We start from the raw sequence: 12936 nt of genomic DNA, 5'->3' as shown, positions 1-12936 counted from the left end.
AGTAAATACTAATGGAAACTGTGTAATCATGGGAGACTTTAACTTCCCAGATATAGACTGGAGGACGAGTGCTAGTAATAATAATAGGGCTCAGATTTTCCTAGATGCGATAGCTGATGGATTCCCTCATCAAGTAGTTGCTGAACCAACTAGAGGGGATGCCATTTTAGATTTGGTTTTGGTGAGTAGTGAGGACCTCATAAAAGAAATGGTTGTAGGGAATAATCTTGGCTCAAGTGATCATGAGCTAATTCAGTTCAAACTGAACGGAAGGATTTTTAACAAAAATAAATCTGCAACTAGGGTTTTTGATTTCAAAAGGGCTGACTTTCAAAAATTAAGAAATTAGTTCGGGAAGTGGATTGGACTGAAGAATTTATGGATCTAAAGGCAGAGGAGGCCTGGGATTATTTTAAATCAAAGCTGCAGAAGCTATCGGAAGCCAGCATCCCAAGAAAGGGGAAAAAATTCATAGACAGGAGTTGTAGACCAAGCTGGATGGGCAAGCATCTCAGAGAGGTGATTAAGAAAAAGCAGAAAGCATACAGGGAGTGGAAGATGGGAGGGATCAGCAAGGAAAGCTACTTTATTGAGGTCAGAACATGTAGGGTTAAAGTGAGACAGGCTAAAAGTCAAGTAGAGTTGGACCTTGCAAAGGGAATTAAAACCAATAGTAAAAGGTTCTATAGCCATATAAATAAGAAAACAAAGAAAGAAGAAGTGGGACCGCTAAACACCGAGGATGGAGTGGAGGTCAAGGATAATCTAGGCATGGCCCAATATCTAAACAAATACTTTGCCTCAGTCTTTAATAAGGCTAAAGAGGATCTTAGGGATAATGGTAACATGACAAATGGGAATGAGGATATGGAGGTAGATATTACCATATCTGAGGTAGAATCAAAAATCAAACAGTTTAATGGGACTAAATCAGAGGGCCCAGATAATCTTCATCCAAGAATATTAAAGAAATTGGCACATGAAATTGCAAGCCCATTAGCAAGAATTTTTAATGAATCTGTAAACTTAGGGGTTGTACCGTATGATTGGAAAATTGCTAACATAGTTTCTATTTTTAAGAAAGGGAAAAAAAGTGATCCGGGTAACTACAGGCCTGTTAGTTTGACATCTGTAGTATGCAAGGCCTTGGAAAATATTTTGAAGGAGAAGGTAGTTAAGGACATTGAAGTCAATGGTAAATGGGACAAAATACAACATGGTTTTACAAAAGGTAGATCGTACCAAACCAACCTGATCTCCTTCTTTGAGAAAGTAACAGATTTTTTAGACAAAGGAAACGAAGTGGATCTAATTTACCTAGATTTTAGTAAGGCGTTTGATACCGTGCCACATGGGGAATTATTAGTTAAATTGGAAAAGATGGGGATCAATATGAAAATTGAAAGGTGGATAAGGAACTGGCTAAAGGGGAGACTACAACGGGTCCTACTGAAAGGTGAACTGTCAGACTGGAGGGAGGTTATTAGTGGAGTTCCTCAAGGATCAGTTTTGGGACCAATCTTTTTATTACTGACCTTGGCACAAAAAGTGCGAGTGTGCTAATACAGTTTGCGGATGATACAAAGCTGGGAGGTATTGCCAATTTAGGGAAGGACAGGGATATCATACAGGAGGATCTGGATGACTTTTGTAAACTGGAGTAATAGTAATAGGATGAAATTTAATAGTGAGAAGTGTAAGGTTATGCATTTATGGATTAACAACAAGAATTTTAGTTATAAGCTGGGGACGCATCAATTAGAAGCAACGGAGGAGGAGAAGGAGCTTGGAGTATTGGTTGATCATAGGATGACTATGAGCTGCCAATCTGATATGGCCGTGAAAAAAGCTAATGCGGTCTTGGGATGCATCAGGAGAGGTATTTCCAGTAGGGATAAGGAGGTTTTAGTACCGTTATATAAGGCGCTGGTGAGACCTCACCTGGAATACTGTGTGCAGTTCCGGTCTCCCATGTTTAAGAAGGATGAATTCAAACTGGAACAGGTCCAGAGAAGGGCTACTAGGATGGTCCGAGGAATGGAAAACTTGTCTTATGAAAGGAGACTCAAGGAGCTTGGCTTGTTCAGCCTTACCAAAAGAAGGCTGAGGGGAGATATGATTGCTCTCTATAAATATATCAGAGGGGTAAATACCGGAGAGGGAGAGGAATTATTTAAGCTCAGTACCAATGTGGACACAAGAACAAATGGTTTAAACTGGCCACCAGGAAGTTTAGACTTGAAATTAGACGAAGGTTTCTAACCATCAGAGCAGTGAAATTTTGGAATAGCCTTCCAAGGGAAGGAGTGGGGGCAAAAGATCTATCTGGCTTTAAGATTAAACTCGATAAGTTTATGGAAGAGATGGTATGATGGGATAACATGGTTTTGGTAATTAAATATTCATGGTAAATAGGCCCAATGGCCTGTGATGGGATATTAGATGGGGTGGGATCTGAGTTACCCAGGAAAGAATTTTCTGTAGTATCTGGCTGGTGAATCTTGCCCATATGCTCAGGGTTTAGCTTATCGCCATATTTGGAGTCGGGAAGGAATTTTCCTCCAGGGCAGATTGGAAGAGGCCCTGGAGGTTTTTCGCCTTCCTCTGTAGCATGGGGCACGGGTCACTTGCTGGAGGATTCTCTGCTACTTGAAGTCTTTAAACCACGATTTGAGGACTTCAATAGTTCACACATAGGTGAAAGATTTTTCGCAGGAGTGGTGGGTGAAATTCTGTGGCCTGCATTGTGCAGGAGGTCAGACTAGATAATCATCATGGTCCCTTCTGACCTTAGTATCTATGAATCTATGACTGTTTCCTGATAGCATCCATGTAACATGCCTTACTCACATAATCAATCTTGTGGGAGAACATTTTCATAAGCCATTCGAGGATGTCAATGCACTGGTAAAAGTTGTCTCACAAATGTTCTATACAGCAAGGGGCAAGAAGATGAGGTATTTAAATTAGCTCAGGCAAAAAGTTCCCAATGCAATAATGGCACCAGATGCAGTAGCAACTAGATGGAATAGTTGGTTTGCTGCTATTCAGTACCATGAAAAGCACGATCAATATTATCCCAGCTTTGTTGAAAAAGAAATAGGGGTGTGTGACAACTCGGCACCACATTCATTGTGGGAACTTCAAAGAGTGCTGCCAGATGAAACCAATGTTTAATGCTGAAGATTGCATCGCGCTTTATCAATGAAATGTGAATGCCAATCACTGACCTAATGGCTACATTTGAAACCCAGGCACCATGCACTCTCTTTGCTTTTGAAAAAATGGAAGAATTGCTCTTTTTCCTTGATACACATACTCAGTTTTCAGAAGAAACCATGTAAAAGTTTCTCAGGGCTGAAGAGGTCAACAATGTAACAACTGATCAAAGCAGCAAGTTGGTGTGTGTGTTTCTTCTGGCTGTTGACAATTCAGCCGAAAAGCTGAAGTACATCAGTGATACTGAGAGTGGGCAGCCCGCAATTAAGTTCCTGAAATGTGTAAGGATTTTCAACCCCACAAGAGTTCCTGTGATGTCTCATGTCAAGAAGGATTATGCTTCAATTCCTGGCTTCAGTGACATTTCAGCAGAGGAGTTTGCTTTGTATGCCAGGAAGGTGGCACCCAACACAATCCAGAGCACTCTAAAATCCATTGGTTTAGCCTTACTGATGCTTTATTTTATTTACTGTGCTCCTATTTTGATAAGCAGTATGAGAAAAGAACAATATACCTGCACAATAATTTTGTTACACATTGCACAGTACTTGAGATACCTCAAGGATTCAAAGCATTATATTGTTTAATTGTTTTTTTGTTTTGCACTTGGACTTTGAAAAGATATGAGCATCTAATTTACTGCAGAAAAGTGATGAAAACTATAAAAACTCATCTCAATTTAACAAGTCCTTATTTAACAACTTTATGTAGTTTTAAAAATCACACCTGTTGGGTCCCTGTTTTTTGTTCAAGAAATGATAAAGCATTACAGTAAATTCTGTGATACAATGTGCTGTATAAATACAAAATACGTGCATATATTTCTAAAGAAGATTCAAATGTTATATTTCATTTAATTTTGATTTTTTTCCCCTTGCATAATTCCCTGGGGTGTAAAAGGAGCAGTGAAGGTGCATTCTCCAGGCCTGCCTAGACGGGCTGCAGAAAAGCAGCCAATCGGAGCACAGCAAGTTCAGAGGAGCTGCATGGGTTGAGCAGATCGGTTCCTGGTGGGGACTAGAGAAACAAGGAAGGTGCTGCTTGCTGGAGCTCAAGGGAGAACCAGAAGATGGATTCTGGTGACACTGGCATTCCATGAAGAAGAACTTCAGCACTGAAGTAAGGGTGAAGAGGAAGGGGTTACGTGAGAAGTGGCCCAGGGAATAGCAGCAGCAACTGAAATTCTGCAGCTGACTAGGCTTAATGTACCAAATGAGAATAAAAAGTAAACATTTGAACTTTGAGGTAATGTAACAGTATTTCCACAGCACATAATATAGGCAAACATTTTCCCTGTGCTAAATAATTCCTCTCAGTGGGCTATAAGGCATGGTTAGCATACCATTTCTTTGCTGATTTCCATTTGTCTCTCAACTACTCCCACGCTAGGAGTTTCATTTTCTCCTTGCAGTTTGCAAGACAACTGAAAACATGATAGCTAAGAAACATGCCCAGAAGGAAGCAACATTACCTCCTCTCTTGCTCGTCAGCCCAAGGTCCTACTGCTGTACTCATATGTTCCATACTTTTCTGTATGAAATTTAACCCATCCCCACAAAAAGCCCTGTAGTTTTCAGCACCCACCAGTCCTACAACTCTTTACAATTCTTTCACCTGTGGTGAGTTAGAAAAAGAAGCCTTTTCTGGATCTGTCTGGGCATACGTTATTTTCAGACAACATGACTATAAAATGTAACAGCTTTGTAATAAATCATTCCTTAAGATTAAGTTTCAAGTCTGCAAATGCTAACCTTTTACAAAAAATGCATGCAGTTCCTATTTCTATTCCGGCTTCACAAGCACCTACCCATGCAGCCAACGTGTAAGCCTCATGCTCACACTGAGGCAGTTACAAGTAGTCATCAAGACTACTCATTATCTGTGCCCATTGTCTTCACTGGGACTACTTGTGTGAATATGATTCATAGTTGGGGCCACAGACTTTTAATCTGAGGAAAGATATAAAATTAAATCAGATACATCCCATCATTCTTAAATGGGTGGAGAAAGGATGAGGAAGAGGAAAAATAAAAACTGCCTCTTATTTTGTTGAGGTGAAAAGTAATATTCAAGTTGCAACTTCAGAAACACCTAGTAGTGAGTTTGGATAAACACCTCAATGTTTTGATGTCTCTAGGGTCTGAGAAACCAGGAATTTTTGAATGCTGGTGTAACAGCCTTCATCTTGATCCTCAGCACTTCCAGGAACACAAGTCCACGTAGCAAACTAAAGGACAGAACAATGGAAAAAATAGCACAAAGGAAAACTGAACTTCTGAAACCTAAAATAAGTGGTTCTTGTTTTACTCAGAAGTTCTTAATTTAATTAGTCAGTTTCCGAAAACCAAAGTTTTCTTTAACCATGAATTTCATACCAGAAGTCAAAGAGTATGTTGGCAACATGAGACAAGGAGTAAAAGATCCACCCTCTAATACTTGATTTTATCGACCCATGCTTTGCAGTTTCATAGTTACTACTTTTACAAGCTAGTTTTCACTGAGAAGATAGGCAACACTATTTAAACATACCTTGGGAGAACTATTACTAATACTGATAGAATTGTAACGTTTGGGATCTCTCTCCCAGTACCTCCCATTTAAATATTAAAAAGACAACTAGCAACCTTATATCCATGCCAATAGTAAGATATAAATAAACCCAAAAGATAAGAGTTCTGATCCTATTCCCACTGATATACATTATAAAACGTGTATAAGTATCAAGTGGACTAGGTTGCAGTCCCAAATTTTGGGAGCTGTGCTGAAAATAATAATGGTCTAAACCTACATTTATACATAGACACCACAACCCAATCTTACTTTAACTTGTGTGACGGGGCAAGGCCAGATGGCTATGGAAAAGTAGTGGGAGATAGATGTATTAGCTCCAGGCTAAACAAATCCCTGGTACCAGGTTAAGTGAAATGGAAGCTGCTCCAGGTCAATTAAGACACCTGGGGCCAATTAAGAACTTTCCAGAAGGCAGGGAGAATGCTAGGTTGATTGAGACACCTGAAGCCAATCAGGGGCTGGCTGAAACTAGTTAAAAGCCTCCCAGTCAGGTGGGGGTGCATGTCAGGAGCTGTGGGAGGAAGTTGCACTGTTGGAGAGGCTGAGTAGTACACACCAGATCAGGCACAAGGAAGGAGGCCCTGAGGTAAGGGTGAAGTGGAGCTTGAGGAAGTGAGGGCTGCTGTGGGGGAAGTAGCCCAGGGAATTGTACATGTCATGTTTCTAAGAAGTCAGCTACCATAGCTGATACTATTAGGGTCCCTGGGCTGGAGCCCGGAGTAGAGGGTGGGCCCGGGCTCCCCCCCCTGCCCCCCACACACACACGCACCTTGCCCCCTGATTAATCACTGAGACTGGGAGACAACAGAGACTGCACAAGGAAGGATAACTTCTCCTCACCTCCCTTGCTGGCTCATGATGAAAATGGCTCAGTAGACTGTGATCCTTGTCTCTAGAGAAAGAAGGGTTACATGGAGGGTCACAATGAGCCTCTGAGGCTAGTGAAATCTGCCCGGAAACACGGGACCCACGGAGGCTAAGGACAGAGCTTTGTCACACTTGCATTACAGTGCCCTCAAGTTTCCTGATTTCTCTGTGTGGTTACTATTATGACGTTGATGGATGCACATCTATAGAATGTTTTGATTTAAGTGACATTTCATCCATCCAAATGGATCTGAACTACAGAAACAGTAATTAGCTGCCCACCGGTAATAACGGTTGGTCCTTATGTAGTGCTTTTTATTTCCAGATCTCAAAGCACTTTATAAAAGATGGTAAGTGTCATTCTCTCCTATTTTACAAATTAGGAACCTGAGGTAGAGGAATCAAGTGGGTCACCTAAGGCCAAACAGCAGGTCAGTGGCAGAGCTATGACTGGAGATCAGGTCTCTTGCCTGCCTCTCTAGTGCCATACCCACTGGAACACATTGCTTCCGGGCACACAAGCAGACAGGTGGGACTTGGTGTCTGCTGGCAACCGAAACTTATTAAGCTACTGAACATAGTTTAGGATTTGTATGTTGGTCACCATATATAAAATGTATATCGAACAGATCCTACCTTTTAAAACACAAGCCTTGGTATAATGCTGGAGTGTTTGTACCTACATTTTATAATCTAGCCAGTGTAACTTGGAATGGATACATGTTCCCTGTTTGATAAATACAGTCATTAGAATTAATTAGAGCACTGGCCTAGCACACTGAGGTCTGGAATGAATCCCCAGGTCTGCCAAAGATTTCTTGTTTGCAGTGTTCCTGAAGCCCAGGATATTAGAGACACAAGGGTGGGTGAGGTAATATCTTTTATTGGACCCACTTCTGTTGGTGAAACTCCTCTTCTGGACTTCAAACAACCCCCCCCAAACTCACCAAGCTCATCATCAGAAGCAAGTGCCCCACAAACCAGGACACACCAACTCAAAGCGTCTGCCATAACAACAGATGCAAACCTGTAGACAAATCTCTGCTACCATGATGACAAGTAATCCACACAACACACCTTTCACTAGGCATGGGTCCTGCCAATGCCTATCATAGTGCACTGGATGAGAGACAATACGTGCTAACTGCCCCAATAACAGTTATGTGCATGAAACCAGCCAGTCACTGTGCTCTCAAATGAACTGACGCAGAAAAATGATAAAAGACAAACACCATATCACCGGTGGGCAAATGCTTTTCACAAAGTGATTGCTACAACCCTTTCAGATCTCGTCCTTCAAGGAAACCTGCACAACACCTTCAAAACACCAGCCTGGGAGCTTAAATTCATAACTGTGATAGACACTAAAAATCATGGGCTTTGCATTTAATGGCTCATTTCAAAAATCTGTAACCCAGTAACCCTCCTTTGTCCTAATACTGCAGAGGTGTTAACTGCCCACTTCGCCTTAAATGGTCTCTTGCAACATGTTAACTCCTTATACTCAACTGTTTCTTCCACTTTGTATTTAGCTGTGACACTCTGAGTACCTTTATCCAGAGCTGAAGAAGAGCTCTGTGTAGCTCAAAAGCTTGTGCCTTTCACCAACAGATGGTCCAATAAAAGATATTACCTCACCTACCTTCTTTTGACACCTTAGGACAGTCACATAAGACCTGATTTTAAAGGCAGTTCTACACCCACAACCAGTGCCAGATTTTTCAGAGGGCTGAGCACCAGTTTAGGGACTTAAGTATTCAGATTTTCAATACATATCAACACGGTAGGGCCTGAGCTATTTTGAAAGCTGACACCAAACTCTGTTAAAAATCTGGTCCCAAATGTTGGTGTCTAACACTTGAAAAATCTCCAGCTTAGATTGAAAATGTTGATTCTCTAACTCCTTTAACATTTCACTCAATCATTCCATCAAAAACACCCAGCCCTAGGAAAAAACACTTTAAAAAATTAGCTTTACAATAAAAATAAGTGGATCACCAGAGCTGTATTAATGTGCTTCCATGCAGTCAGGTGGCTTTCAGCTCTCGCCCACTAATAGTGTGTGATAGCTGAAAGTGGCTTATTGGTGGGAATGTGGTATTAAAAGCTGCCTCCCTGCTGGCATTTTTTTTTATTTCCAAAGTAATATTATTTTTATTGTTTTTTCACTGGCTAGCATTTTATTCTTATAGCAGTGCAGGGTGAACATCAAAAAAGTTAACTTTTGTTGAGAAATAGCTCCCAAAAGATTAAAGGTTGGATAACTTGAATGCAAAACTGCTTCTGACAGGAAGTACAGACACATCCCCTGGCTGGCAGAGAAATAATTAATACTTTTTCCCTTTACCCTGGGAAGGGCCAGAGCAGTCTTGTCTTTACTTCAAAGACATCCAGAAGAAGGTAAGAAATCATTGTGTCAATAATTGCTGTGTAATGTTTTACTCAACTGAAGTAAGGATAGCAGAAACTGAGCCTTAGGCAGTAGCATTCATCCAGCAGCACACTTCAAAAGGGTGAGGTAGTTAAATACAAAGCAACTTTGCTACATGTGCAGAGTAACCTCTCAGAGATGCACTTAAAGGAGAGAAGCAGATAACTGAGGCTAACTTAGCAGTAAACTGAGTTGACCTACATGTGAGACTTGAATTCTTTGGTACACATCATACTACAAATTCAGTTTAAGAATGGCTTACTGTTTATTATTAGTTCTTATTGCCATACAGCGTACAAGCCCTATTCATAGAAACATAGAATCATAGAATATCAGGGTTGGAAGGGACCCCAGAAGGTCATCTAGGGTAAACTCAGTTTACTGCTAAGTTAAGTATTCATGGACCAGGACCTCATTGTGCTAGGTTCTGTACAAAACACATAACAAGAGCCCTGTCCCAAGGAGCTTACGGTGTTTATTTTTCCTAAAAGTTATTTTCTTAGACTGTCTGGCTTACACAGAGGAGTAGTACACAGTACTACAAGATGGCATACATTTACCTAAGTATGTTAATCTGTACTTCTCTTGCCAGCCCATACTTTATGTATGAATGTGGCAATTTTTCTTTATGGCTGTGCTTTCAAAACCCTGCTAACTATGCTGAGAACCAAAAAAGTATAATGTAGACTGTGACGGGTTTGGTCACAGAGATACCTTTGGGACTGTAGCCTGATGTGCTGAAGTTACCTCTGAGCCCATTTTCCCTGCCATCTTGGGACTTCCAGAACCCTGTCTTGTTAAGCCAGACATGCTAGTCTGCTGCAACAAAGACCCAGGGTCTGGTCCATGCACCCAAATCTGCAGACTTAACTGAAAACAGCTCAGCAGGTTACCTGTCTCCAGCACCCAGACACCCACTTCCCAATGGGATCCAAACCCCAAATAAATCCATTTTACTCTGTATAAAGCCTATACAGTGTAAACTCATAAATTGTCTGCTCCCTATAACACTGATAGAGATATGCACAGCTGTTTGCTCCCTCAGGTATTAAACACTTACTCTGGGCTTATTAATAAACAAAAGTGATGTTATTAAGTATAAAAAGTAGGATTTAAGTGGTTTCAAGTAATGACAGAACAAATTAAGTCACCAAGCAAAATAAAGGAAAAGCACACAAGTCTAAGCCTATTACATTAAGAAACTGATTACAGGTAATATCTCACTCTCAGAGACGTTCCAATAAGCTTCTTTCACAGACTGGTTTCAGAGTAGCAGCCGTGTTAGTCTGTATACGTAAAAAGAAAAGGAGTACTTGTGGCACCTTTATATAGCTATAGCTCACCTTTCCTAATCACTCTTGTTACAGTCTGTATGGTAACACCCATTGTTTCATGTTCTCTGTGTATATAAAATCTCCCCACTGTATTTTCCACTGTATGCATCCGATGAAGTGAGCTGTAGCTCACGAAAGCTTATGCCCTAATAAATTTGTTAGTCTCTAAGGTGCCACAAGTACTCCTTTTCTTTTCACAGATTGGACTCCTTCCTAGTCTGGGCCCAATCCTTTCCGCTGGTACAGCCTTTGTGAGTTCCAGTAGACATCTTGGGTGGTAAGCAGGGGTTTTCTCATGACTGGCAGCCTCGTTTGTCCTGCTCCACCCCCTTTTATAGCTTTGCACAAGGTGGGAATCTTTTGTCTGTGCTTGTCCTCACCCCCGCCTCATCAATGGAAAAGTACAAGGATTAAGATGGATTCCAGTATCATGTGACATGGTCACAAGTCACTGTAAGACCCCCAGTCTCCACTCTTCCTGGATCGCCCCACACATACACAGGAAGGTTTGCAGATAAGTAAACCTTTTGCAACCAATTGTCCTAGTCAATGGGAGCCATCAAGATTCTAAACCGCCATTAATGGCCCACACATTGCATAATTACAATAGGACCTCAGAGTTATACTTCATATTTCTAGCTTCAGATACAAGAATGATACATGCATACAAATAGGAACAATATATTCAGTAGGTTATACCTTTGTTATGATACCTTACAAAAGTCCTTTTGCATAAAGCATATTCCAGCTACATCATATTCACACTCATAAGCACATTTCCATAAAACATATGGAGTGCAACATCACGTAGACATTAGAGGTAACTGTGGCTAGTCATTAGAACACTGGACTGGGTTTCAACCATGGTTCTGACACAGAATACTTCCTGTTTGACCTTTATTCATGGCATTTTACACCTGTGCCTTAGGATGCTATTTTTATGTTACAGCCAGGAAAACTAACTCAGATGTGTGTTTTGATGCCAGTTTGACCCCTAACACTGATGAAGCACTCTGATCCTTGGAGAGAGAACTCTATAGAAGTGTTTTTATTTTCCTATACTGAGATGAAGATGACACTGATGTGACTTTGCAATACAATGTATATTTGTCCACAGAAAATAAGTGAAGCAATTTTATATTGATTTCCCAGGTGCAGGTCTGTCATATTTTTATATTTGTATCTGGATATTGGTCAGAGATCAAGTGTTTCAAGGAATGTTAGAAATGAATTCCCTCCTGCTCTGTTTAAGAAGCTACTAAGGGGAGGTAAGAGAGTGTTTTTTCCCCCCTCCGGGTGGATGAGTAGATACAGAGAACATTTTATTCCTATGTTGATTAGAATATGAATTCTGATATGGCACAGTAATGTTTGTATCTTTTTCACTCTAGTTGAGGAGATTTAATAGATTTGCTATGGACAATTGTATTTCTGAAAATCATATTTACCACGGTGCTGCTCTACAAATTCCCTGATTTTGAGACAGGGTCATTGTGCTACATGTATCTTTCATTACATTTACTGTATGATGTCTATGGCCTTTCTTGAGACTAGGGCTTTGCCCTACTGTCCTCAATCAAAGATACCACTCCCAAATATGCTATTTTGAAGTGTGATTAGTGTCAGTTGTTTTCTCGGTCTAGGGAAACTACTTATAATAAACATTAAATACATTTAGCCCTTTCTTTTCACAAAGTATCTCCAAACTGTCTAACCTATGGACTCATACATGAGTCCAAATTGTTTCACCAACCTTTTGTGTACCTACTTGATATATGTGAGGTATTTCCTTGAATGTGTCCTTGCATTGTATGACCTGAACTACAAAGATATCATTTCTATTCTCTGACTGTGTGATTGATTTCCATTCTCCTGTCTATAAAAGTTGTAAGAACTTAACATGGTGAATGATTGTATGCCTTTGTATGATTTTTATTTTTGACACTTGCATTCTGAGAGATTTTTGTGAACAGAACCAAGGGAATATTCACAGAAAATTTAGAAGTCTATACCATCATAAAACATTTGCTTTATTCAAATGAATGTTTGAATAATTTTAAAAAATATATTTTGTCGTATCTCATGGTACATGCAATACTTTCTTGGAGTATTTACCCAGCTCTTCGCCTCCTATAATTTTTAAGACTTTGGGAGGTTAGTAACACTATATATAGTCTTGGCAGGATTCAATTTTTTTTTGTTTTATAATTTCAATGGATAATAACAATAGGTTCATCAATGGCTGCTTGCCAAGATGGTCAGGAATACAACCCCATGCTCTAGGTGTCCCTAAAGCTCTGACTGCCAGAACTGGGACTGGGCAAGAGGGAATGGATCACTTGCTAACTGTCTTGTTCTATTAATTACCTCTGAAACATCTGGCACTGGCCACTATTGTAAGACGGGATACTAAGTTAGATGGATCATTGGTCTGACCTAGTATGGCATTCTTACATATTTTTAAGCATTTTTATTTTTATCTATTTAAATTTTCAGTTGCAAGAAATTATGGGG

This window comes from Lepidochelys kempii, chromosome 2 (genome assembly GCF_965140285.1).
Source record: "Lepidochelys kempii isolate rLepKem1 chromosome 2, rLepKem1.hap1, whole genome shotgun sequence".
Taxonomy (NCBI): domain Eukaryota; kingdom Metazoa; phylum Chordata; order Testudines; family Cheloniidae; genus Lepidochelys; species Lepidochelys kempii.
This window is presented reverse-complemented; position numbering follows the sequence as displayed.